Source organism: Manis pentadactyla, chromosome 4 (assembly GCF_030020395.1).
Source record: "Manis pentadactyla isolate mManPen7 chromosome 4, mManPen7.hap1, whole genome shotgun sequence".
NCBI lineage: Eukaryota > Metazoa > Chordata > Mammalia > Pholidota > Manidae > Manis > Manis pentadactyla.
In genome coordinates, this window is record NC_080022.1 from 179,684,441 (window position 1) to 179,709,303 (window position 24,863).

Consider the following 24,863-nt stretch of genomic DNA (forward strand, 5'->3'; position numbering starts at 1 on the left):
CTGAGGCCAAGACTTAGATTTTCTGATCATCTGACCATTGTCTATAGGTCCTTTCCTTTTTCTTGGGGGATGGGAAGTGGTTATTAATATTGGACTAATGTAAACACCAGTGGAGTAACTGTTACAGCTAAGAAAAAGACAGCCCTTTCTTCTGCATACATGGATGTTTATTGCCCTCGTCTAGCTCGGATTAACACATAGTCTACAGGCACACACCTGATCATCTACATTTGCTCTCTTACAACACTAAACTCTGTTTTCTACCTTTATCTCGTATCTACGTACCACTTCAGCATTTTATTAAAAATAATAATAATAGAGGAATGTGGTATCCACATATAAATCAAGTTTAAAAATCAAATGAATATTCATATTTGAACTGTTTATAGTTCATAATGCATGAACAAAACCGAAAGCTTCTGTGATGACTGCCCTTGCACTGTTCACCATGTAACTTATTCACTATGTAAGAATTTGTTCGTTATGCATCAGAAGATTGGAGACTGATGAAAATTAGGCTTGGGGTGGATTAATGATTGTGCATTGAGTATTGACCCCCCTATACAGAAATTTATTGTTGTTAACAACTATTTGATCAATAAATATGAGAGATGCCAAAAAAAAAAAAGAAAAAGACAGCCCTTTCCCTCCTTCTCAGAAAAGGCTCAGCAGGCCCATGGGTCCATCCCCACGGGATTTCAGGACGAGGCAGCCCTTGCAGACCCAGCAACTCAGCAGTAACTTGCTATGAATGGTGCCAAGTTGGGGTGTCTCTATTCAGCCTGAGTCAGTGTGGTTTTTTTTTACACTGTCCTTCTTCATCATCAAATAAAATTACAAATATAATGCCAGTGTGTTTATATATGTGTTCTTTAGATTAAGCAAGCCTCAAAAACAGTTTCAGGAGCCCCTATGAGAAAAATCAAATAAAATTGCACTTGTGGCCTCTCAGATTAAAGACTGAGTTAAAATGAGCTTGCACGGCCCATAGGAGAACACGCTGCCTGTACAGTTATGGCTGGCCCATCATTCCACCCAGCCACTCAGAGACCCATGGGAGCGACTCCTTCATGAAACACCCACGAGGTAGATAAATGCAATCAGCCCCATGGATGGAATAGCACCCAGAAGCACAGGGATGGGCGTGTGGAGGTGCCTTGGACAAGGGGCAGGGAAGGTCTGGAGGGTGGGGCCAGACCTCTGCCTCTAACCACAACACTCCCTGGGAGGAAAAGCCTTTGGTCATTGGGGAAATTCCCGGTATGTAGCAAATACCTATAGCAGGGAGAGTGTGGAAGTAGGAGGTAAAGAGGTGGTGGTCTAAGGATGACACACTTCTTCTAAACGAACCTCTAGGGTGAAGCTGCCAAAGAAGCAAATCTGAAGGGTTATGATCATGAACTGGTGAACCTGGCACATTCCTCCAGGCCATGCAAGACCACTGGGTGGCCATGACATCTTCCCTCCCAACAGACCCAAGAATTAGGTGGCATGGCCTCCCCTCCTGAGAGAATCATGCTGGGGTGAGGTGATGGCAAAAGGCCCAGGCAGCACTGATGGCCCAGTTCGCCCCTGACTTCCCCTCCCGCCTGAGGGAGGGGAGAGGAGATGAGGTCTAGAAGGCACAACAAGGCTGCAGTTCCTGCCACAGCAGCCGAGAGCCAGGCCCAAGAACCACAGACTCAGGGCAGGGTCACAGTCCCTACCCTTCGCTCCAGGGAGGATGGCCCGAGAAGGAAAGCCAGCTGCCCACTGAGGTTCTGAACACCACCTGCTCAGCTACGCAGGCCACCCTTGGGTTAAGCAGGAAAGATCCCTGAAGGAGGCATGTTGAGGACAAAGGCTGAGGAACTCTGTTTATCTGGGACACATTCCCTGCCACGCAGCACACACACACACACAGGTGCACAGCGACCCACATACTGACATTCTTCCAACCCACCCACTCCCAGCCCCCAGCCCGCCCCACAGGAATCCTTCCCTGTAAACATGACTGCAGGGACACCCACGGTCCTGGGACAGTCTGACAGTGATCTGCAGGTGACTGCTCGTCATTAAGTGCCCCGGTAGGTGGTGTTGGTGAAGGTGGACGTGGCCTCTTTATACAGTGGGTTGTTGGCCTGTGGAGAGAATGGAAAAGGCTCTTACAGTGAAGTCCCTCATTCTCGCCTACCCCCAAGGCTTACATTTCATCTACGTTTACCCAAGACACCCTTCCCCTGGAGAGATCATCAGTGAACAACCTAATGCCCACTGTACTCACACACTCACTTTCAAGATGGGAAGGGATATGAAGTAAGAGGGCAGATAATGTGGAATGCCACCCTGCCACTGTTTCTAAGGGGTTAAATTCAGCCTGTCAAATTTCTGGTGATCCCAAAACATTTCAGAGTACCTTTTAGCCAGTATCACCTATTTTCTCCCTCTCCTGAATGCTCTCTTTTGCTCTTCTCCCCATTTCCCACGCGGAGGGGTGTGGACAGGGAAGAGGAGTGTGGTAGGTGGTAGTTGGAAATACAGGACAACTTTTGCTCAGAAAATTCTTAATTTGTTTTCATCTCTTCCTTTTAAGCACTACCCATAAACTGTCTTGGTAGTAGGAAAAAGCAAGACCTTCATTGTTTCCCACATTATTTCCTAACAAAAAGTGACAAATCCCATAAGATCTGGTAGTCCTTAGTGGTAGTTTCAAGAAATACAACACATTCTCATAAACCGCAGAGGTTCAGGATTTCTACATTGTATTAACAGAAACATCTCAGTTTCTTGGGACCCTTGGGTACAAAGGCTGAGGTCACCATCAAATGGGAACAACTTTTCAGCCTACCCCTGGACATTCATAGAGTAAAACAGCCATTTGGGGGGTCCAGAAAAAAGTGTTAAAATGTAAAAGATGAGTCGAAGGAGAATAGAGCAAAACTAAGTATATGGAAGTGTCTCAAAAAATGATTATTTGATTGAAATTAATCAGAATAAACTGCAAGGAGCATATTTTTAAGAAGCTGACCTATCATAACCTAATTCCCTCCTACCCTCAGACAAGCTGCTTAACTTCTCTGGGCTCAGTTCCTTTATCTATAAAATGGGAATAAAAATGTTACCTACCACATAGCATTGGTAGAGAGATGAAATAAATTAATACATAAAAGGCATTTAGAACAGTTCTTGGTACATGGCAAATTCTCAGTAAATGTTAGCTAGCTATTATTATTTTTTCTGTATGTTTAATGCTTTGGACTTCATTAGTATATAGTGAATTCCATGCTCTCAGTGTAGGATTTCCACGTTTGTCCTGTCTCCCTCAATTGGAAACTCCCTCAGTTTCCTTTTCACCTCTTCACAGTGTCCAGAGCAAAGCTGGGCCCCCTCTGTGGTCTATCAGTACTCACTGATGTGGCCTGTGCTCACCATGTGGACATCCCCCTCCTCCATGAAGCCACCCAAGCCTCCCCCATCCATAGATAAGTCTCACTCCAGTGGACTCCTATAACACTCCTGGGGATGGATACCTTACTTCCGGGATCTGGCAGGTTCTGCCCCATGTTGTGAATTATTCTCAGGTAAGTTAATGAAGGATAAAACTGTCTTGTTCCTGCCTCTCTACACCACAATGCTAAGACACAGAGCCTGGTGTGGGGGCTGCCTCATCAGTCTTGTTCATGGATGTCGCAGGTGAAAGAATCCCTTGAGGACAGGGAACACTCTCTGATGGTGGAGGTGGGGATGCTGGCAATGAGGCACGCCTCTGGCAGAGATCTAGGAGGGGGAAGCCAGGGGCTAAGGAAATGGCTAATCATGGTGCTCCTGCCTACCGAGCGCCAGGTGGTAGCAAAGACCAGACCACAGACCAGCAGCTCTGGAGAGAGACAATGGCCAGCTGGGCTCCAAGCTCTGAGAGGTCGGGGATCCCGCATGACCCCAGTTCACCCACATGGACCGCGTGCCTGGCACAGAGCAGGTCTTCAGTGAGTGTGTGTCCCTGAGAACCTGTCACTGGAGAACATATAAATGATGGCACCACACAATCCAGACCTGAGGGCTGTGGGCACCCAATACCCTGGCAGGAAGTGGTGGGGGCAGCCCGAGAGGCCACAGTGGCTGCGTGGGTTCCCCGGTGGATTAGACTGCAGCCCACTGAGGGCGAGCTGTTCTTGCACCAGTGTGCAGCGGGAACCGGGGCTGCTGACCCAGGCAACTTCGTTTTGTGACTTCAGTGGGGCCAGCAGCCAAAGGAAACACACTGTGGCTGGAATCCCTCCCACACCGCTTCACACCAGAACAGGAACAACCAGGCCATGGGGGAGCAGTGGGCCTCGGTCCTTAGTGTCCCCAGTAGGCTATCTGTAGGCCTCTCCTAGGGCAACTTTGCCCCCCCAGCCCCCTTGTGCCCATAGGTCTCCCACATCAAACTTAGTTGTGCCCTTTGGAAATTTGAACATGATGCAAATGCTATTAACTTATAAAATGAACTGAAATTCCTGCTTCACCTTCTAAAACTGCTGTTTGTATGTGTACACCTGTGGGTACTTGATCTCTCTTTCCCCTAATCTGTCTGATAATGTTTTTCTCTAAGCTCTCAAATTTTGTTGGTCAGAGTAAAGCGAACAATGTTGCACATAATCAAACATTTTTATGTTACTTGGGAAGGCTCTAGAATAACACATTTCTAATGAAGGTTTTTAAAGGCTGATGTCAAAGTGAACATCTGGGTGGATCAGCTCACCTGGTCAGAACCCCAATGCAAATGAAGCCAATCTTTATTATGGATTTGATCACTATAGAAGCCAATTATAATAATCTCTGTTCCATTGGCCATACAATACACCCACAAACCAGTCCCAACCAATTCACAAATGTCTTCAGTCTGTCTTTCCCAAGGGGAATTAAGCCACAGTGATGACAGCCCAGCTCAGACCTATCCCCAGGGCCCCAGGAACAATTCAGCCTGCCTGTTTGCCACTGAGAGTACTGTCAGGGTCTGCAGACAAAGACTACATCAACATTAGTTCGACTTTCCTAGCTGGGGAAGTGGTGTTGGGGGCAATGAAAAAACCTACTTGAGATTATTAGTGGGTCTCAAGATTTTGCTGAATTTCGTAATGAGAAAGACCAACTCAGTATCTTGGCAGGTAGAAGGACTCAAAATCCTAATCCCCAGTCTGAAGGCTGGGACTCTGTGCCCATGCTCCCCTCTGTAAATCTGTGCTGTCCAACGTGGCAGTCACAGGCCACACGTGCCTCCTGAGCAACAGAGGAACCACATTTTTTATTTTAAATGTAATTAATTTAATTTAAATGTATTTAAATGTTAATTGAATTTAATTAATTTAAATTTAAGTAGCCACAGGTGAAGTGGCAACCATATTGGTCAGCTCAGATGCAGAATCCAAAAATAGTGTACCAACAGTGATAACCAAATAATGCCAACTTTTAATAACAGCTTACTATTTTCCGGTCATCGTTCCAAGTATATCAGTTCATTAAATGTGCTCCAATGTCTTGCATATTTGCTACTATTTTCCAAGTCTTTTGTGATAAAAGATAAGTTCAGTAAAGTACTTATTACTAATTTTACTATATATTCTGAAATTATGTATTTTCCAAATCTGTAACTACTAAAAATTTAATTACCATCAGTGAGTGACTTTTTTTTTACCTTAGAAAGGGGTTGGTCCATATCCTTGAAAATCATAGGAACCAGTAACTTAAAATATTACAGAAGGTCAGGTGAAAGAAAAGAAAATGACTGTCTTCACATTCAAGTTTCCCCGCTCCTTCCTACACTATTCTAGGAGAGAAGCCCCAGTGAGCAGAAGCTCATTTCTGCTTCCTTGTACCCCACAAGCAAGGACACAAGGAGCCAAAAGGAATTAAACAGACCCTTGTTCCTGTTTCCTGCCGTTGGAGCCGAATGCCATCTACTCAGCTCCGCCCTCTGGGCCCTCTGGCGCCCACCTCAAGCCCTGGCCTGTTTCCAGGGGTCAGTGATGTGTGAGTGTGTAATTGGCGATGGGGTGGAAGGGGTGTGCAGTTCACTTACCCGAGCACATCTTCCCCTTGCATCTGACACAGAAGTTGTTGCACTCACAGTACTTGCCCGTGATCTTGCCAAAGTCACTGGTGTGGCAGACACACTGGCCACAGAGGCACTCGCCCTGTTGGCTGCAGATGGGTTAGCCCTCTGATCTGGACAATGAAGCTCGCTGGACAGATCACATAATATCAGCAAGTCACACGGGCATCCTTTGCATCACAAAATGCCACATAGTGGCCAACCACAGGCTCAGGAGCTACTGTTCAATTTCCATGTAACATTTCATCACTTGTGCAATCAAACTTGTGCAAATCAAATCCAGGCCAATATTTCTCACATGGGGTATGTGCACATGGGCCTAGACTATAGATAGGCAGACGGATGGATGGATGGATGGATGGATGGATGGATGGATGGATGGATGGAGAGATAAAGATAGATATGATCTGGATATATACACATAAATAGATGCATCTATAGATAGAGATACTCCCCTCTTTTCCTCCCTCCCCAGGCCCCTCGGCCCTTAGGCAGAAGCATAGGAGAACCAGCCACTAAGGAAGGCAGGCCCTGGAAGGACTGGAGGGGTAAAATGAACACTGGCATTCTAAAATTCTGTGAGAGGGTAGGTATTCTTGCCTGTTCTGTTTGCTGTCGAATCTTTAGTAACTAGACAAGTGCCTGGCACAAAGTTAATGCTCAATAAATATTTATAGATGACACTGCCATTTGACATTGTGGAGGAAAGAAGACATTATCTTGGGGAAAGTTGGAGACTGGTTAGGGACCAAAGGTAAGAAATATTTTCTTTGCAATTAACACTAACAAACTGAGGTAACCTCAATACAAGATATTTAAAATCCTGATGGTGAAGTTCACTTAATAGATAGAGAAGGTTTAGGCAACAGGAGTCTCAGAGGAAAAGCTTGGCGGCTCCGTTACATCTAACTTCAGGAAGAAGGTATAGGCAAGGAGTGGGTGGGGTGCCCAGAGACGCTCCAGGGCACACGCCAGGCTCAGAATTGCAGCTTCAGCCCCTGCCCTGCCCAGCCCACCTCACCGTGTCTCCGATCTTGAGTCCTACACAAGACTTGAGACCTGGGATGACCTCGTTGTTGAGACAGGTGGCGTTGAAGGATAGAGACAATTCCTCAGGGAGGTCACGCACTTCCAGCTCCACTTGAGAGCGGATTTTCTGAGCAGGAAAGGGCAAAAGAAGGTATGGAAATGGGCTGAGAGGAAATGGGTGGGAGCCAATTCCTTCTCAAGCCAAGTCTACCAGGTGGCCATGGACTCAGCCAGCCAGATGCTCAGGTTTGCCTGGAAGCTGCCAGAGGAGAACACTCCCAGGAGCCTGTTTCCCGCTGTATTTCCTGCTTGGGACCTGCTCCCTCACTCCGTCCCCACTTATGTCTAGGTGACTCTGGGTAAAATCTAAGCCAGCTACACCCTCCTGCAGGCCCCATGGATGTGCACCAGGTAGGCTGATACTGGTCGCCTTGGGTAGGAGCCCTTTCTACCTAATTTTTAATCAACATTCCCTTGCCTGGGGCTCAGTTCCCTCTTTTCTGTATCATTGGAGCCCACCTCTCTCCCTCATCCTGTCTCCCACACACCAATTTCAGGGCTCTGCTCCTTCCTTATCAACAACCCCATCCTCTCTCCCCTTCCGCCTGCTCTAAGCTCTTCACCCATTGTTCCTACGCTCCCTGGCATTCCTCTCGGAGCCATTACTTCCTCAGAAGGCTGCACTCCTCCCAGCACTGGCCATCACCTGGCCTCTGGAAGAACAAAAGGAAGGCAGTGAAGGCTGCATGGTAGCCTAGCAGCTAGGACTCCCCAGCCTAAACTCTACTGGGTAATATCAAGTGAGGGGGACTCTTAGCAAGCTCTTCAGACGCAAAGCACTTACCCCATAAGCATCGACAATGAGCTGGAGGACATTACTGGAATCAGTAGACAGAACCCCCACTGTGGTCCCTGGGATAAGCTCACTGTAGTTCTAGAAAGGAAGACAAAGATTTCCATGGCTGACTGAATGTAGCTGATGGTCTCCAAAAGCCCTCCCCAAATCAGATTGAGGGTCTTGAAGTGAAGATTGAGGGAAGAATGGGATATTCTATTTGTTAGGGAAAAATCTAGCAACTTTTTGGCCCTGAGAAAAATTATAGAGAACTTCTGTCACCCCTTATCCCAGTAAATTACTTCCTAGCACCCCTGAAAACATGAGCACACTCATCCTGCTAGGTCAAGACTGGAGCAGAGAGGGCACAGAAAGGAATCACCATCCTGGGAAGAGGTTGGAGGAGGGTCTTCCCTGGTTCAGGACCATGACCTGTGCCAGCACGGACCAAGAATAATAAAATTGCTGGTTGTTGCAAAATCCTCTCCAATACCCCAAAGATATTACTACTTAGAACTTGGGAAATCTAATGGCTTACACATGGCCCAAATGCATCTACGCAATTAGATAATTAAGAAATTCAAAGTTGGGTCTGGTTTAACACATCGCACCCTGCTTTCAGTGTAACCGTCTCAACACCAGCAGAAGATGAGTAGGTAGCCCCAGGTAACCTCTGAGCATTCTGCTACATGCAACATGGATGAATCTCAAATGTGTTAAGGTGAAGTGAAAGAAGCCAGACTTGAAAGTCTACACATACCATATGATTTCATTTATATGACATTCTGTAGAAGTTAGAACTCTAGGGACAGGAAACAAATCAGTAGTTTCCAGGAACTAAAGGTGCAGACAGGGAATTGATGACAAAGGAGCTTAAAGGAACTTTTTAAGGTGCTGGAAATATTCACCATCTTGAATATGGTGATGGTTACTTGACAGTAGACATATCAAAATTCAAAGAACTGGGGGGCAAAGCCAAGATGGCAGCATGAGTAGAGCAGCGGAAGTCTCCTCCCAAAACCATATATATTTTTGAAAACACAACAAATACAACTATTCCTAAAAGAGAGACCAGAAGACACAGGACAACATCCAGGCTACATCCACACCTGTGAGAACGCAGCGCCTCGTGAAGGCGGTGAGATACAAGCCGCAGCCTGGTGGGACCTGAGCACCCCTCACCCCAGCTCCCAGCGAGAGGAGTCAGAGCAGGGAGGGAGGAGCCCAGGACTGCTAGATAGCCAGCCCTAGCCATCCGCGCCAGAGCACAGACACACAGTGTGTAGGGTGCTGGATACTAGGGAAACAGGACAGTAAGACCTGTGAGCGGGTCCCCACAGCTGGTGCCCCTGGGACAAAGAAAAGCGAGTGCCCTTTGAAAATCTTAAAGGGACAGGGACCCCACAGCTGGATGGAAGTGCCCCGGCACAATCAGCACAGTAACTGGGAATCCCGGGGAACTCCAGGCACCCCAACCCCCTGGGCGGCAGCACAGCTTGGAGGCCCCTCATGGTAAAAAACAGCCTCCCGCCCGTTCCCCCTCCAGCAAGACTCCACCGTAGAGGCAGTGGCCACGCCCACAGCAACCGGACAGAGGTTCTTCCACAGCAGCCAGGCAAGAATCAGACACCCTGTCTGTGCGCAGCTGCCCAACATAAGCCACTACAGGTCACCGCTCTCCCAGAAGAGGAAGGCCACAAACTAGCAAGAGGGGATGTTCTCCCAGCAGACACACGCACCAGCTCTGCACAACTACATATATCGCCATGAAAAGGCAGAAGAATTTGATACAGACCAGACTAACCCAGACATCCTCCCCTGAGAAGGAATCTGGGGAGATAGACCTAACCAATCTCCCTGAAAAATAATTCAAAATAAAAGTCATAACTATGCTGATGGATCTTCAGAGAAATATGCAAGAGCTAAGGGATGAAGTCCAGAGGGAGATTACAGAAATAAAACAATCTCTGGAAGGACGTAAGAGCAGACTGAATGAGGTGCAAGAGGCTGTTAATGGAATAGAAATCAGAGAACAGGAACATAGAGAAGCTGACATAGAGAGAGATAAAAGGATCTCCAGGAATGAAACAATATTAAGAGAACTGTGTGACCAATCCAAACAGAACAATATTTGCATTATAGGGGTACCAGAAGAAGAAGAGAGAGAAAAAGGGATAGAAAGTGTCTTTGAAGAAATAATTGCTGAAAACTTCCCCAAACTGGGAGAAGAAATAGTTGCTCAGACTACAGAAGCACACAGAACTCCCAACAGAAGGGATCCAAAAAGGACAACACCAAGACACATAATAATTAAAATGGCAAAGATCAAGGACAAGGACAGAGTTTTAAAGGCAGCTAGAGAGAGGAAAAAGGTCACCTACAAAGGAGAACCCATCAGGCTATCATCAGACTTCTCAACAGAAACCTTACAGGCCAGAAGAGAATGGCATGGTATATTTAATGCAATGAAACAGAAGGGCCTTGAACCAAGAATACTGTATCCAGCATGATTATCATTTAAATATGAAGGAGGGATTAAACAATTCCCAGACAAGCAAAAGTTGAGGGAATTTGCCTCCCACAAGCCACCTCTACAGGGTATTCTAGAGGGACTATTCTAGACGGGAGCACTCCTAAGACTAAACAGATGTCACCAGAGAAAATAAAATCACAGCAAAGAAAGCAAACCAACCAAATACTAACTAAAGGCAAAAAAAAAAATCAACTACCCACAAAAGCAGTTAAAGGAAACACAAAAGAGCACAGAATAAAACAACCAATATATAAAGAATGGAGGAGGAGAAATAAGAAGCGAGAGAAATAAAGAATCAGCAGACAGTATTTATAATAGCTCAATAAGTGAGTTAAGTTAGACAGTAAGATAATAAAGAAGCTAACCTTGAACCTTTGGTAACCACGAATCTAAAGCCTGCAATGGCAATAAATACATATCTTTCAATAGTCACCCTAAATGTAAATGGACTGAATGCACCAATCAAAAGACACAGAGTAATAGAATGGATAAAAAAGCAAGACCCATCTATATGCTGCTTATAAGAGACTCACCTCAAACCCAAAGACATGCACAGACTAAAAGTCAAGGGATGGAAAAAGATATTCTACACAAACAAAGGGGAGCAAAAAACAGGTGTTGCAGTACTAGTATCAGACAAAATAGACTTCAAAACAAAGAAAGTAACAAGAGATAAAGAAGGACATTACATAATGATAAAGGGGTCAGTCCAACAAGAGGATATAACCATTATAAATATATATGCAGTCAACATAAAAGCACCAGAATATGTGAAACAAATACTAAGAGAATTAAAGGAGGAAATAGAATGCAATGCATTCATCTGAGGAGACTTCAACATGCCTCTCACTCCAAAGGATAGATCCACCAGACAGAAAATAAGTAAGAACACAGAGGCACTGAACAACACACTAGAACAGATGGACCTAATAGACATCTATAGAACTCTACATCCAAAAGCAACAGGATATACATTCTTCTCAAGTGCACGTGGAACATTCTCCAGAATAGACCACATACTAAGCCACAAAAAGAGCCTCAGTAAATTCCAAAAGATCGAAATTCTGCCAACCAACTTTTCAGACCACAAAGGAATAAAACTAGCACTAAATTGCACAAAGAAAACAAAAAGGCCCAAAAACATATGGAGGTTTAACAACATGCTCCTAAATAATCAATGGATCAACGACCAAATTAAAATAGAGATCAAGCAATATATGGAAATAAATGACAACAACAACACAAAGCCCCAACTTCTGTGGGATGCAGTGAAAGCAGTCTTAAGAGGAAAGTATATAGCAATCCAGGCATATTTAAAGAAGGAAAAACAATCCCAAATGAATAGTCTAATGTCACAATTATTGAAATTGGAAAAAGATGAACAAATGAGGCCTAAAGTCAGCAGAAGGAGGGACATAATAAAGATCAGAGAAGAAATAAATAAAATTTGGAAGAATAAAACAACAGAAAAAAAATCAGTGAAACCAAGAGCTGGTTCTTTGAGAAAATAAACAAAATAGATAAGTCTCTAGCCAGATTTATTAAGAGAAAGAGAATCAACACACATCAACAGAATCAGAAACAAGAAAGGAAAAATCACGATGGATCCCACAGAAATACAAAGAATTATTAGAGAATACTATGAAAACCCATATGGCTAACAAGCTGGAAAACCTAGAAGAAATGGACAACTTCCTAAAAAATACAACGTTCTAAGACTGACCAAGGAAGAAACACAAAATCTAAACAAACCAATTACCAGCAAAGAAATTGAAGTGGTAATCAAAAACTACCCAGGAAAAAACCCCTCAGGCCAGATGGATTTACCTTGAAATTTTATCAGACGTACAGAGAAAACATAATACCCATTCTCCTTAAAGTTTTCCAAAAAATAGAAGAGGAGGGAATACTCCCAAACTCATTCTATGAAGCCAACATCACCCTAATACCAAAACCAGGCAAAGACCCCACCAAAAAAGAAAACTACAGACCAATATCCCTGATGAACGTAGATGCAAAAATACTCAACAAAGTATTAGCAAACCGAATTCAAAAATATATTAAAAGGATCATATACCATGACCAAGTGGGATTCATCCCAGGGATGCAAGGATGATACAACATCTGAAAATCCATCAACATCAGCCACCACATAAACAAAAAGAAGGACAAAACCCACAAGATCATCTCCATAGATGCGGAAAAAGCATTCGACAAAATTCAGCATCCATTCATAATAAAAACTCTCCACAAAATGGGTAGAGGGCAAGTACCGCAACATAATAAAGGCCATCTATGATAAACCCACAGCCAACATCATACTGAACAGCGAGAAGCTGAAAGCTTTTCCTCTGAGATGGGAAACAAGACAGGGATTCCCACTCTCCCCAGTTATTCAACATAGTACTGGAGGTCCTAGCCACGGCAATTAGGCAAAACAAAGAAATACAAGGAATCCAGATTGGTAAAGAAGTTAAACTGTCACTATTTGCAGATGACATGATATTGTACAGAAAAATCCCAAAAGACTCCACTCCAAAACTACTAGAACTAATATCGGAATTCAGCAAAGTTGCAGGATACAAAATTAATACACAGAAATCTGTGGCTTTCCTATACACTAACAATGAACTAATAGAAAGAGAAATCAGGAAAACAATTCCATTCACAATAGCATCAAAAAGAATAAAATACCTAGGAATAAACCTAACCAAGGAAGTGAAATACCTATACCCTGAAAACTATAAGCAACTCTTAAGAGAAATTAAAGAGGACACTAACAAATGGAAACTCATCCCACGCTCTTGGCTAGGAAGAAGTAATATCATCAAAATGGCCATCCTGCCCAAAGCAATATACAGATTTGATGCAATCCCTATCAAATTACCAACAACATTCTTCAATGAACTGGAACAAATAGTTCAAAAATTCATATGGAAACACCAAAGACCCCAAATAGCCAAAGCAATCCTGATAAGGAAGAATAAAGTGGGAGGGATCTTGCTCCCCAACTTCAAGCTCTACTACAAAGCCACAGTAATCAAGACAATTTGGTACTGGCACAAGAACAGACCCACAGAGCAGTGGAACAGAATAGAGACTCCAGACATTAACCCAAACATATATGGTCAATTAATATACGATAAAGGAGCCATGGATATACAATGGGGAAACGACAGTCTCTTCAACAGCTGGTGTTGGCAAACTGGACAACTACATGTAAGAGAATGAAACTGGATTATTGTCTAAACCCGTACACAAAAGTAAACTCAAAATGGATCAAAGACCTGAATGTAAGTCATGAAACCATATAACTCTTAGAAAAAAACACAGGCAAAAATCTCTTGGACATAAGCATGAGCAACTTCTTTATGAACATATCCCTGGGCAAGGGAAACAAAAGCAAAAATGAACAAGTGGGACTATATCAAACTAAAATACTTCTGTACAGCAAAGGATACCATCAGTAGAACAAAAAGACATCCTACAGTATGGAAGAATATATGCTAAATGACATACCTGATAAGGGATTGACATCCAAATTATGTAAAGAGCTCACGCACCTCAACAACCAAAAAGCAAATAAGCCAATTAAAAAATGGACAGAGGAGCTGAACAGACACTTCTCCAAAGAAGAAATTCAGATGGCCAACAGACACATGAAAAGATGCTCCACATCGCTAATCATCAGAGAAATGCAAATTAAAACCACAATGAGATATCATCTCAAACCAGTTAGGAGGGCCAACATCCAAAAGACAAACAACAACAAATGTTGGTGAGGATGTGGAGAAAGGGGATCCCTCCTACACTGCAGGTGGGAATGTAAACTAGTTCAACCATTGTAGAAATCAGTATGGAGGTTCCTCAAAAAACTAAAAATAGACATACCATTTGACCCAGGAATTCCACTCCCAGGAATTTACCCTAAGAATGCAGCAGCCCAGTTTGAAAAAGACACATGCACTCCTATGTTTATTGCAGCACTATTTACAATAGCCAAGAAATGGAAGCAACCTGTGTCCATCAGCAGATGAATGGATAAAGAAAATGTGGTACATATACACAATGGAATATTATTCAGCCATAAGAAAACAAATCCTACCATTTGCAACAATAAAGATGGGGCTAGAGGGTATCATGCTCAGTGAAATAAGCCAGGCAGACAAAGACAGGTATCAAATGATTTCATTTAACTGTGGAGTATAAGAACAAAGAAAAAACTGAAGGAGCAAAACAGCAGCAGACTCACAGAACCCAAGAATGGACTAACAGTTACCAAAGGGAAAGGGACTGTGAAGGATGGGTGGGAAGGGAGGGATAAGGGCGGGGAAAAAGGGGGCCTTATGATTAGCAGTTATAATATGTGGGGGGGGCACAGGGAGGGCTGTGCAACACAGAGCAGACAAGTAGTGATTCTACAGTATCTTACTATGCTGATGAACAGTGACTGTAATGGGGTATGTGGGGGGGACTTGGTGAAGGGGGGAGCCTAGTAAACATAATGTTCTTAGTTTAATTGTAGATTAATGATACCAAAATTTAAAAAAATCTTTTGTGCCTTATCACATCTTCACATGTATAACTAAAATAATAAATTATGAATATCTGAGTTGAAAATTCAGAATTAAAATTCTTCATTTGGTAAAATTAAAAATACACTATATAAATTAAGTGATAACTGGAAAAAAGCAGAACAGGAAAAAATGTAGACAACTCAGAAGTGAACTGATGTGACTAAAATAAAGTTTTCAATTCCTTTTGCATCAAACATTTAAGGGTACAATAAAAAAATCAGACAATTTTGGTACAAGTGAAGATCCTTTTAATTTTTTTAGACACAGGTTACTTAAAGGGGGGAACAATGCTTAAAATTCCACGGAACTAAGAGCCAAATATTTAACACAGACACATCCTGATGCTCTTTAAAGTGGTATTTTTGAATTGGGAAAACAACTAAAAACAGATGATTCTTCCCAACTTGCTTCCCCCATTCCTGAATGAGACCTTTATTTACCTTCGTGTGTGTCAATTGTCTAGCCCAGGTACTTGAATTCCCAAATAATTAAATGTTACTTACAGTCAAATGACACTTTATCATATATAATACTTTCAGAGGGAAATAAACTCTTGATGTCTTTTAAATTAATGATTCCCATGAACATTTCAGTTAAGAGAAATTACAAAATGGTAAGAAAGATTCTTTTAGATCTCAAAGTAAGAAAAAACATGATTAAGGTACACATTAAAGGGCTTCACAAATATGAAGCCCAATCGTTAGAATCTTGATAAAAAGTAACTTTTCTTAGGTTCAAGGATCCAGTCTGTTTGAATCCTTGAAATTGTCCTACACCGACAAGACACCATTTGTGGATGTTCTTTTTGGGCCCAATGAGCTCACATGTCAGGAGCAGGTGTCTCTCGGTACGTGGACAGAAGAGGCTTGCGGTATTTGCACTGAATCCAAACTCGGTACATTGTCAGCTGTTTCCCCCGGTTCACCTGCAGTCGGTGGTCCACCAGGTTCTGAACCTTTTCTAGTCCAGCAGTACTTTCCACTGAAGAAAAAGCATGTATCTACAATTTCCCATGTTAAATGGGCTTCATGAAATTGCTGTCATTATTTACATAGTTTAAGTAGCTTTAGCAGGGCTGCTTAGTTATAAATGCAGTAGCAGCTTGGTAACGGCAAGCTCACATTTAGGTAGGGGGAGTCAAACCACCAGGAAGGGCAACCTGGATCCCAGAGGGACAGCTTCCTTAAGTCAGCTGATGGGGAGGAATTTTCAAGAAGGGCTCTATGGACACCTTAAAATTACAGGCAAAAACTACCTATATGTATATCGAAGTCACTCTTCTAAGGGGAGAGGTTTCATCACTTTAACCAAAGGCTCAAAAAAGCAAGTGACCCAACAAAGGGCCCAGGAATGGAGTTGTCACAAGGCACCGCGAGGGAGGGAACAGACAGCAGAGCAGCAGCAAAGGAAAGCAGTTCCGGGTCGCTCTCCTGAGCGAGGCATTCACCCCGAGTCTGATGCCCCTAAGGTGCAGTACCACTTAGATGGTCAAACAGCTGCACTGGAATCTTGCAAAGTGGACAGTTTCCCATTCTGGACAGAGTGACAGGGAGGAACAGCAGAGCAGACAAGCAGGGTGGAGGACTGAAGGCTCACACAAGCTGAGCCTGTGCGGAGAAGAGTGAACGGTTTAGGCGGGTTGGGTGTCAGGGGTGGAGAAGGGCAGGCAAAGGCGGCAGAAGGCAGGAGAGGCCAGATGGCTTTACTTCTGAACAACCTGAGGAACAGCTAGCCTGGTATTCTGGGGAGTGCTAGCATAAATCGAGATAAGTGTTTTCATACCTTGTGTGAAGAAATAAACTCTACTGCCATCACCTCTCACGTAGAAATTCTCAGATAGACACTGACCTGTAGAGCGATGTGGCAAAAATCAGAGAAACTTTAAAGCCCTTCTTTGAATTTCACTGCCAATCACACGTGCACCACCGTTATCACTGGTTGGGCAGGGAATGGACTCCTTTCTCGGTTACCCTTGGTACTTTGCAATTTCTCTCCGACAAAGGAATGGTGCTTTGCAGGAGAGCAGCCTAGGGAATAATCAAACTTCAGTGTTAGGTAACACGTGAGATTTCTCAGCCCCCCGTTCTAGTGTTCTGTTCCCCACTGCCCCTTGTGATCAAATAACTACCATAGATTCTTTATAAAAATAAAATAAATAAAAATCAAGCAATATAGCTAAGTTTAAGGAAACTTTTGTTTTTCATCATGGATACTCCCCATTCTGCTGCTAAGCACCCCCTAACCTTATGTCAATTTAACTGATGTGTAATCCTTTCCATACCTCTTGAATATAAATGTAATCTTACTTGCTTTACTTACATATATCTCCCCAGCCCCTGTTATATGTGGGACTAAATTCAAAATACTCAACCTTGCACTGCCTTTCTCACTTGGTGATACGGAATAGAAACCCCTCCGAGAACATGGTATAGGGTCTATCTCATGACAGACACAACATTCCCCAATTGAGAGGCATTCACTTTGTTTCCAGGATTTTGCTTTATATATTTTATGTGCTCGTTCTTGAATAATTCCCACAGACTGGTGGGCTGAATAAACAATACCAGTGTACTTAAAAAAGGTCCAAATAACTTGTATTTCTACAAATAATGAAGGAACATTTCTCTTTCTTTGAACTGGCCAGCAACAGGTTACAAACTGGCATTTCATGGTACTGTTATTTTTATTTCCTTGAAGTTTTGTTTTTGGCCATTTGGATATGCTCTTCTGTGAATCAACTCTAAAATAGTCCTTCCCTGTTTTATGGGTGGGTCACTGACCTTTTCTTTATCAATTTGCCACAGCCCCCCTTGAAGAGCACAGATATTAAGTCTTTGTTGTATGCACCAAAAACGTTTGTCTTTTAACTTTTTAATATCTTTTGCCATATACCACATTTAAAATTATTTATGTAATCAAATGTATTTTTCTAAAAACAGCTCGGTTAAAAAGACTTCTTTAAAACCTAGATTACACAAATCTTCAAAAACATACCACCTTTGTCATGTATTACACAGCTTTCTATGTGGGCTATAATTCTAGAGTCTCTGCTCTGATGACAACGCCATCAGACATTGTTTTAATCACTGCAGCAAAATACCTTTTTTAAACCGAAGCTGAGCCATGTCATAGCGGCCATAATCTTGCAGAAACATCATCCCTCCAGGCTTCAGAAGCCTGCTCAGCCTGTTGAGAGCCTTCTGCACCCTGTCGGGTAAGAGGGAACAAAGACCAGGTCTCCTTAAGGACAGGGTTCCTTGTCCTTATAGCATGTCCTGAAAAGCCAGTGGGACATAATACACTCTGACACCTTAGCTCTGCTGCCCTTGCTTCAGTTAGAATGGGCACCCGTGCCCAAACTTGTGATGTGCCGTCTGCTCACAACTGTGGCCGTGATCCACCACCTTCACTAGGAAAAGGCCTGAGAAGCTGCTTCTGCAGGAGGGGGTTAGTGGAGGAGAAGTACATACCCTCCCACCTGGCTCACTTCCTACTCCTGGGGCTGCCTCACAGGGAAGCCGTCCCTGCCCTGTGCCCCTAGAGCTCTCTGAGCGGAGCCCTGACCGCCGGTGTGGGGAATGCTGGTTCACTCATCTGCCTGCTCCACTAGGCCCAAGCTCTTTGAAGGCAGAGACTGTATTTTTTCTATTTGTTAAAGTGCAGACCGAACCTCAAGTATACAGTGACAGTCAGTATGCAAATGATTACTGTGGGCAGAGTGCATTACATTTCCGGACTGCACTTTCCATGTAGACAGTCTTGTACAGGTTTACTAACTTCAGAAATATAAATCCTACAAACTTGCAAAAAAATGTGAAAGTCTGCTTGAATATTAAATAATGAATTTTTAATTTTAATGTTTTGTTTCAGTCCAAGGAAGTTTTTGAAAGTTTGCAGCATTTGAACTTCTGAAGTTATAAATGTTTAAAGCCACGCCAGGCCTTTAGGGCCGCCCTCCACCTGCCTTTGTTTCACACTCACATCCCCGTCAGGTCAGATGACTCAATGCTGTTCTAGAGGAAGTGTGGCTGGAGAAAATCCATCACTTCCCTGGGTCTCAGGCCAGCAGTGCTTCCTTAAGACAGTATTTCATCAGGACAACTGGCTGCCTATGTCTGTGAGGCTTTAACAGTGTCTTTTAGGGTACAGCATTTGACTTTTCATCTATGGAAGTTTGATTTTCCTGTACTGCAGTTTTCAAAAGAACATCAGCATGAGAGAAAACCTGGATTAGCCTTCACTGCAAATTTTGTGCTGTTAATAAGCATGATGTATTCAAAGCATTTTAAAAGGTCAATGGGGTGTTAGATATCTAATGTGGCATCCACAGTTCTACAACAACATGCAAACAGATCATCAACAGGGGATGTCCCCACACACCCATGAAAGGCTGCTCCCACATCCTTTGGTGATATTAAATTATTGCAGTGTAAAGAGGAACCAACCACTGCAGTCAATAAGCAGAGGTTTAGAGACTGAAACAGAAGTTGGACTTCAAGATAAATATAGGTAAATGGTTGAGATGCTCTTTGCCTTGGATGGAGGGGCTTCTTTGTGTCTTTCAGAAAGCCCTTTTAATTTAAGGCTGAACTCTGATATTAAGGTCCCTGACCAAAGCTTTGTTTTTGTTATGCTGTTTAAGGAACCTAAAACTTACTTGTCTGGAACAACTGCTGAAAGAACAAATATGAGGATGATGATATCAAGACTATCCCTAGGCACTGGGTAACTCTTATCTTCATCACCAGATTGTGAACAAAGGCAAAACACCGAGAAGGATCATATGCTGAATTTGTCTGCAGACAGGAGGAAGAGAAGCACACAGGTCAGAAAATGCTCACATACTCTGAAGGAAAGCTTACCCTGCTTCAAGAGCAACTGTAGCTACGTCCCTCTGAGGAATATAGATCTAATCATTATGGCACACATTCTTTCGATAGGCTAAGAACAATTCTAGGGAACAGCCTCTGGACTATAACTGGTGCTTTTAAAATGGAATGTTCCCAATACCTCTACTTTTATTTTTCACTCTGATGCACAGTTAGATCTGAGGACTGGAAAGTGATTAGGAAGGTAAGCAATCAAAGGGAAAAGAAAACCTCATTAAGGAGAGAGACAAAATATTGAAAAGCATGATTTAAAACAACTCCTAACCCAACTATATTACACAGATCATAGCCTTCTCCAGGGAAGCCTTTTTCTCTAGATGTGGAAAATTTAACTTATATTTTATTATCATAAAACTAACGAAAGATAAGCCTCAATAGCCATCTGGTTTAGATCCTTAAGAGTAACTAATTCCTGAACTCCTGTGCTTGGAGCATTATATGTGATTATAATACACATTTTCGAGTAACTTCCCTTTCCTCATTTCTTTTCTCCAAAAATGTGCCTTCATTCCTCACTAGCCACAGCTAATTGAAACATGGCAGGTAGACTATCGGCCGGCCTGGGCCAACAAGACTCTTCCTGGGGCCTGGAATTGGGACACAGTCTTCTGGGGTGATTCTGAAAATACCTGAACTGGGTGAACTTGTAAGTGACTGGGAGGGGCAAGCATGTTGGGGCCATGTGCAAAGTAATGAAAAGCCAACTATAGAACTGGTCTGCAAAGAGAAAACAAACAAAGGCAAATGGGCAGCGGGCAGCGAGAAAAGACAACATGAACTCGAGGGAGCTGTTGTGACAGGAGGTGAGGCAACGTCTCACCAGCCAGCCAGTAAGCCTTGGCATGTGACACCTTTTCAGCACAGAGCTCCACTCCTGGTTATACTTTATGCCATTGAGTTCTATGACATTCCCTTTAATTGGCTGAGTTTGTCTAGATTTATATGTCTGGAGTTTCTGTGATTTATAGCTCAGAGAAACCTGAATGAAACAATCATCTCATTTCAATCCTTAAAACATAAGTTTAGAGAGGTCAAGAGCTGGCAAGTGGCAGATTATACATTCACGTCTGGCACTTTCCTCTACTCCAAGATGTTTCAGTAAATCTTTTACTTTTTGATCACAGTACAATAAGAAAATAGCTAGAGATCTTGATTTTTATTTTTAGGAGACCCTTTCCTTCTAGTTAGTGAAAATTACTGATAAGAGCCATTGCACTTACCTGAACCAGTTCTATAGCTGTAGAAGAAAAATCACAACAGTAAACGAAGACTCTTGGATCACTGAAATGGGCAGGAAAAAACCAACAGAACAATTAGATTACAAACTGTACCATGTCCATTCTTTCCTGTGAAGTTAAAAATCAAGGCACCATATATTAACAATGTAACAGGTTTTAACCTTCATTAATTTCCTGATGACAAAGGTAACTTACAAATCCAATTAAAACAAAACAATCCATAAGATAACAAAAAATCGGAATCTCCCATAACCCAGGGTTCCCAATAAACCACTGTTAGTAGTTTGATGAAGAGTTTTGGGAACAGTAACTCCCCACTTTTCTCCTCTTCGCTATCATACAGTTAAACTTTATGACATACTTACTTATTCGTTTGTAAAATTGGAAAAACTGTTTCCCACACCACAGCCAACCTGCAGACTGAGATGAACTATTAATCACAGAACTTTCCAAAGAATTAATCCCCTGAAGTTAGAAAAATAACCAAGAGTAGAAAGCCTTGCTCATAGGGAAGGTGTAGTGACCAGAACTAAACAGTACCCATGACATTCCTTGACCTTGACCATAGGAACCCTTAAAGCGGTTGCTGTCAAAGACAAGCACACAGGCTTTCATTAGCAGAAAGATGGTCTGGGAAAAAAGGCCTCACTTTTACTAAGGGCTGATTGTGTGCCAGACACTATTCTTCGTCCTTTTACATACATCATCTCAATTAATCCCCCTAACTCTGAGGTAGAGGTCCCATTATGCTTGGGGAGGGTAAGGGACAAGTACAAGGTCAAACCATAGGACTCACTCCCAAGGCTAATCAGTTTCCAGTGGAGTGTGTAGTCACCAAGTTGTGAATTTCCATTACAGGACCCACCTAGACACTTCTAGGTCTAACCTTGCCTCTGCCCCACCACTGCAACTCAGAAGACAAGAATTCCTCCATGCCTGGGAAGCCATGCCAACTAACCTCTCCATCTTGTAACTGGAAGAGAAATAACAGAAGTTGTCTTGTGACCTGGGACTCTTTTCCAGATGGCAGGTGCAGCATGATGCTACAACTTTCAGATGTGTTCCTAGGTAGCACCTCAGATGATCTTTGTCTGTCATGACCATGAGATACCTAGTCTGCATTTAGGGAATTTTATTAATTCGAAAAAACAGAGGTGATTCCAGGCCAACTTCTAGTCAGCTCCATCAGACATGTCACTATTTTGGTCAGCCTCTCTGAACCACCCTGTGTACAGTGCAACAGCTTCACTAACCTTGCTACCAGGACAGTAAGGAGAAGTTACCTTGAGTATTCGGTAGGTGGCTGAGGATACGGGAAACTCATCACAACAGATTTCCAGGTGACTGAGTTTCTGAATCACACTCTCTTCCACAGGAGGTGCCTGTGTTTCATGTCCAAGGCTGTTTGAAGAACAATTGTGCTGTTCTTCTGTTATTCAACCAGGTCCATCCTCAGGGCTCCTACATTCAGGTACTTCACTACTCTTTTCTCAGAGAGCAAATCCTTCAAGTGATTTTCATTTTGGATAGGTGCCAGCTCTGGGAATTCAGTAAAGAGCCAATGTCTGTTATTGAAAAACCCATTTTTGTGGATTTTGTAGAAGTCGTTCCAATATTTGTGAGCATTAAGCTCATAGTCAACTGTAAATATTTATTAAAGAAGAATTTAAGAACCATTTCTCAACATTTCATTTGCACCAATGTCAATTATCATCCTGCTTTGAGAAATGTCATTTTATACTAAAAGTATACTCGAGTAGAGCCACAGTCTCAGAGTTGGAGGCCATTTAGTCCTACTGCCTATCATATTTGATTTTCCTCTTTATCTTGTCCTTCCCAAGGGATCCAAGTTCTGCCAGGAAGCTTACTATCAATTCTCCACCCACATCTTTGGATGGTTCTTAACTATAAGAATATACCACATTGAGCAAAAAATTTTTCCAATCCGTTTTGGTCAAAAGGCCCTACTATTTCTCAGGGCCACACAAAACTCTTTTGTATTTAAGAGCAGTTATTTTCCCCTCTAAATATTCTCTTTCACAAGCTAAGTATTCTAGTTTTTTTTTCAGTTGTTGCCCATGTGAATTCAATGATATGACAGGAGCAGCTCTTCTTTAAAGATGTTTCTCTGCGTTCTTTAGTGTAGAGCTCAGAAATGAACTGAATACTACTAATAGATATTAAAAATGAAAACAAAGAAAGAAAACAGAAAATGCTGACAAGAGGGGAAAATGTCTTCAAATGAGTTTTGATGACAGCAGACAGGAGACACTAGAGAAGTGTGGACTATTTAAAAGAAAGCTGTTGTTTAAGGTGATCAGGGCAGTACTAGATTTGTTTTCTGCTGTTTGCCAACGTACAGCCTTGACTAGTATAGCAGAAAGAATATAAACCTAAGAAGTAGTACTACTAACTAGCTGCTTACCTCTGGGTAAGGCCCTTAATGTTCTGTGGCCCATGTTTCTTTAACTGTAAAAAGAGGATATTAGACTATATGATTTGCAAAATCCCTTCCAACTCTTAACTGGCTTTGATTTCGTCTCTGTCAAACTATGTTGAGCGAACATTTTGTATCTGGAATCTTCTAATTGTCACATGGAAGTTGTTCAGTGGGCACTACTCTCCAGTTTCTAGTCCTACCTTCAATGCCTCTTAGGACACAGGCCCACCTGTCACTAAGTAGCTAGCAATACTCTGCAGTGAAATCATCCACTCTCCAGAAGGGGCCTCTTTTTCTTGGGCCAGACTCATCTCCACTTTCTCCACTGCTTATTTGCTTCACCCATCTTTGCTTGGCGGATACCCTAAATCCTGACAGCCATCATAGCCGGGAAAGACACGTGATCCAAGTCATTAGCTACCTCCCCCAACACTATTTAGAATGTGATCACTTGAATCTGGTTTCAGTGGCAACATTCCCTAAGGCAAGGTGTGATCACATGTAGAAAGCACATCCTCTACGACAATCCTGTGACCACATGGTCACCAAAGGCCAGTCCTATTACTAAAGGTCTAGTCAACTGAAGCCTTAACCTAGAAAATTAAGCTAGAAAATAGTTACCAAGATAGTTAACCCTCAAACAAAACCAACCCTAGCAATATTTTAAGATGCAGCCCTTTTCCATCCTTGCCATTCGCTCCCTCTCCCTTTCTACCCGCGAGTTCGGTTCAGTCCAGTAATGAAGGCTCTTGGCAGCCTCTCCCGGACGGCGCGTTCCGCGGTACGCTGGTGTCGACACCACTGCGGGCCCATCCGGGCGCACCTTGCTTCTCCTGACACACCCGCTGGGAACTGTTCTCCCGCACTTTCCTCTCCACCGCCGCAGCCTGTTCTTCCGACCACTTCACATTATCCCTGCAAAAATCAAACTGGCAGCTTAGGAGCCTCTGGCCCCGCACGCCCCTCTCCTGGGAGGAGGGCGCCTGGAGGCGGGCAGCAGGACTCGTGGCCAGCGGCCAGGGGCTTCTCGGAGCGCTCTGGGGCGGCGGGACAGAGGGAGAGCCGCAGCATGGGCGAGGGGCAGGGCTGTTACCAAGCATTGTGGTGGAAGACGCCGCCGGGTCTCTCAGAAACCGGCTCCCGAACTGCTGCCTTTTCCCGCCCACCGCAGTGGCAGGTACGCCTTCCGCCAAGGAGCCGGCCATGTCACCAGAACCGGAAGCGCCCGCCTTTCCGGAACGCGAGAGCG

At 43.3% G+C, this 24,863-nt stretch overlaps 1 pseudogene; it reads right to left on the reverse strand.

The window, feature by feature from the left end:
- Positions 1-555: 555 nt before the first annotated feature.
- Positions 556-24,853, reverse strand: LOC118919790 (tRNA N(3)-methylcytidine methyltransferase METTL2A-like; annotated as a pseudogene).
- Between the last annotated feature and the right edge of the window lie 10 nt (positions 24,854-24,863).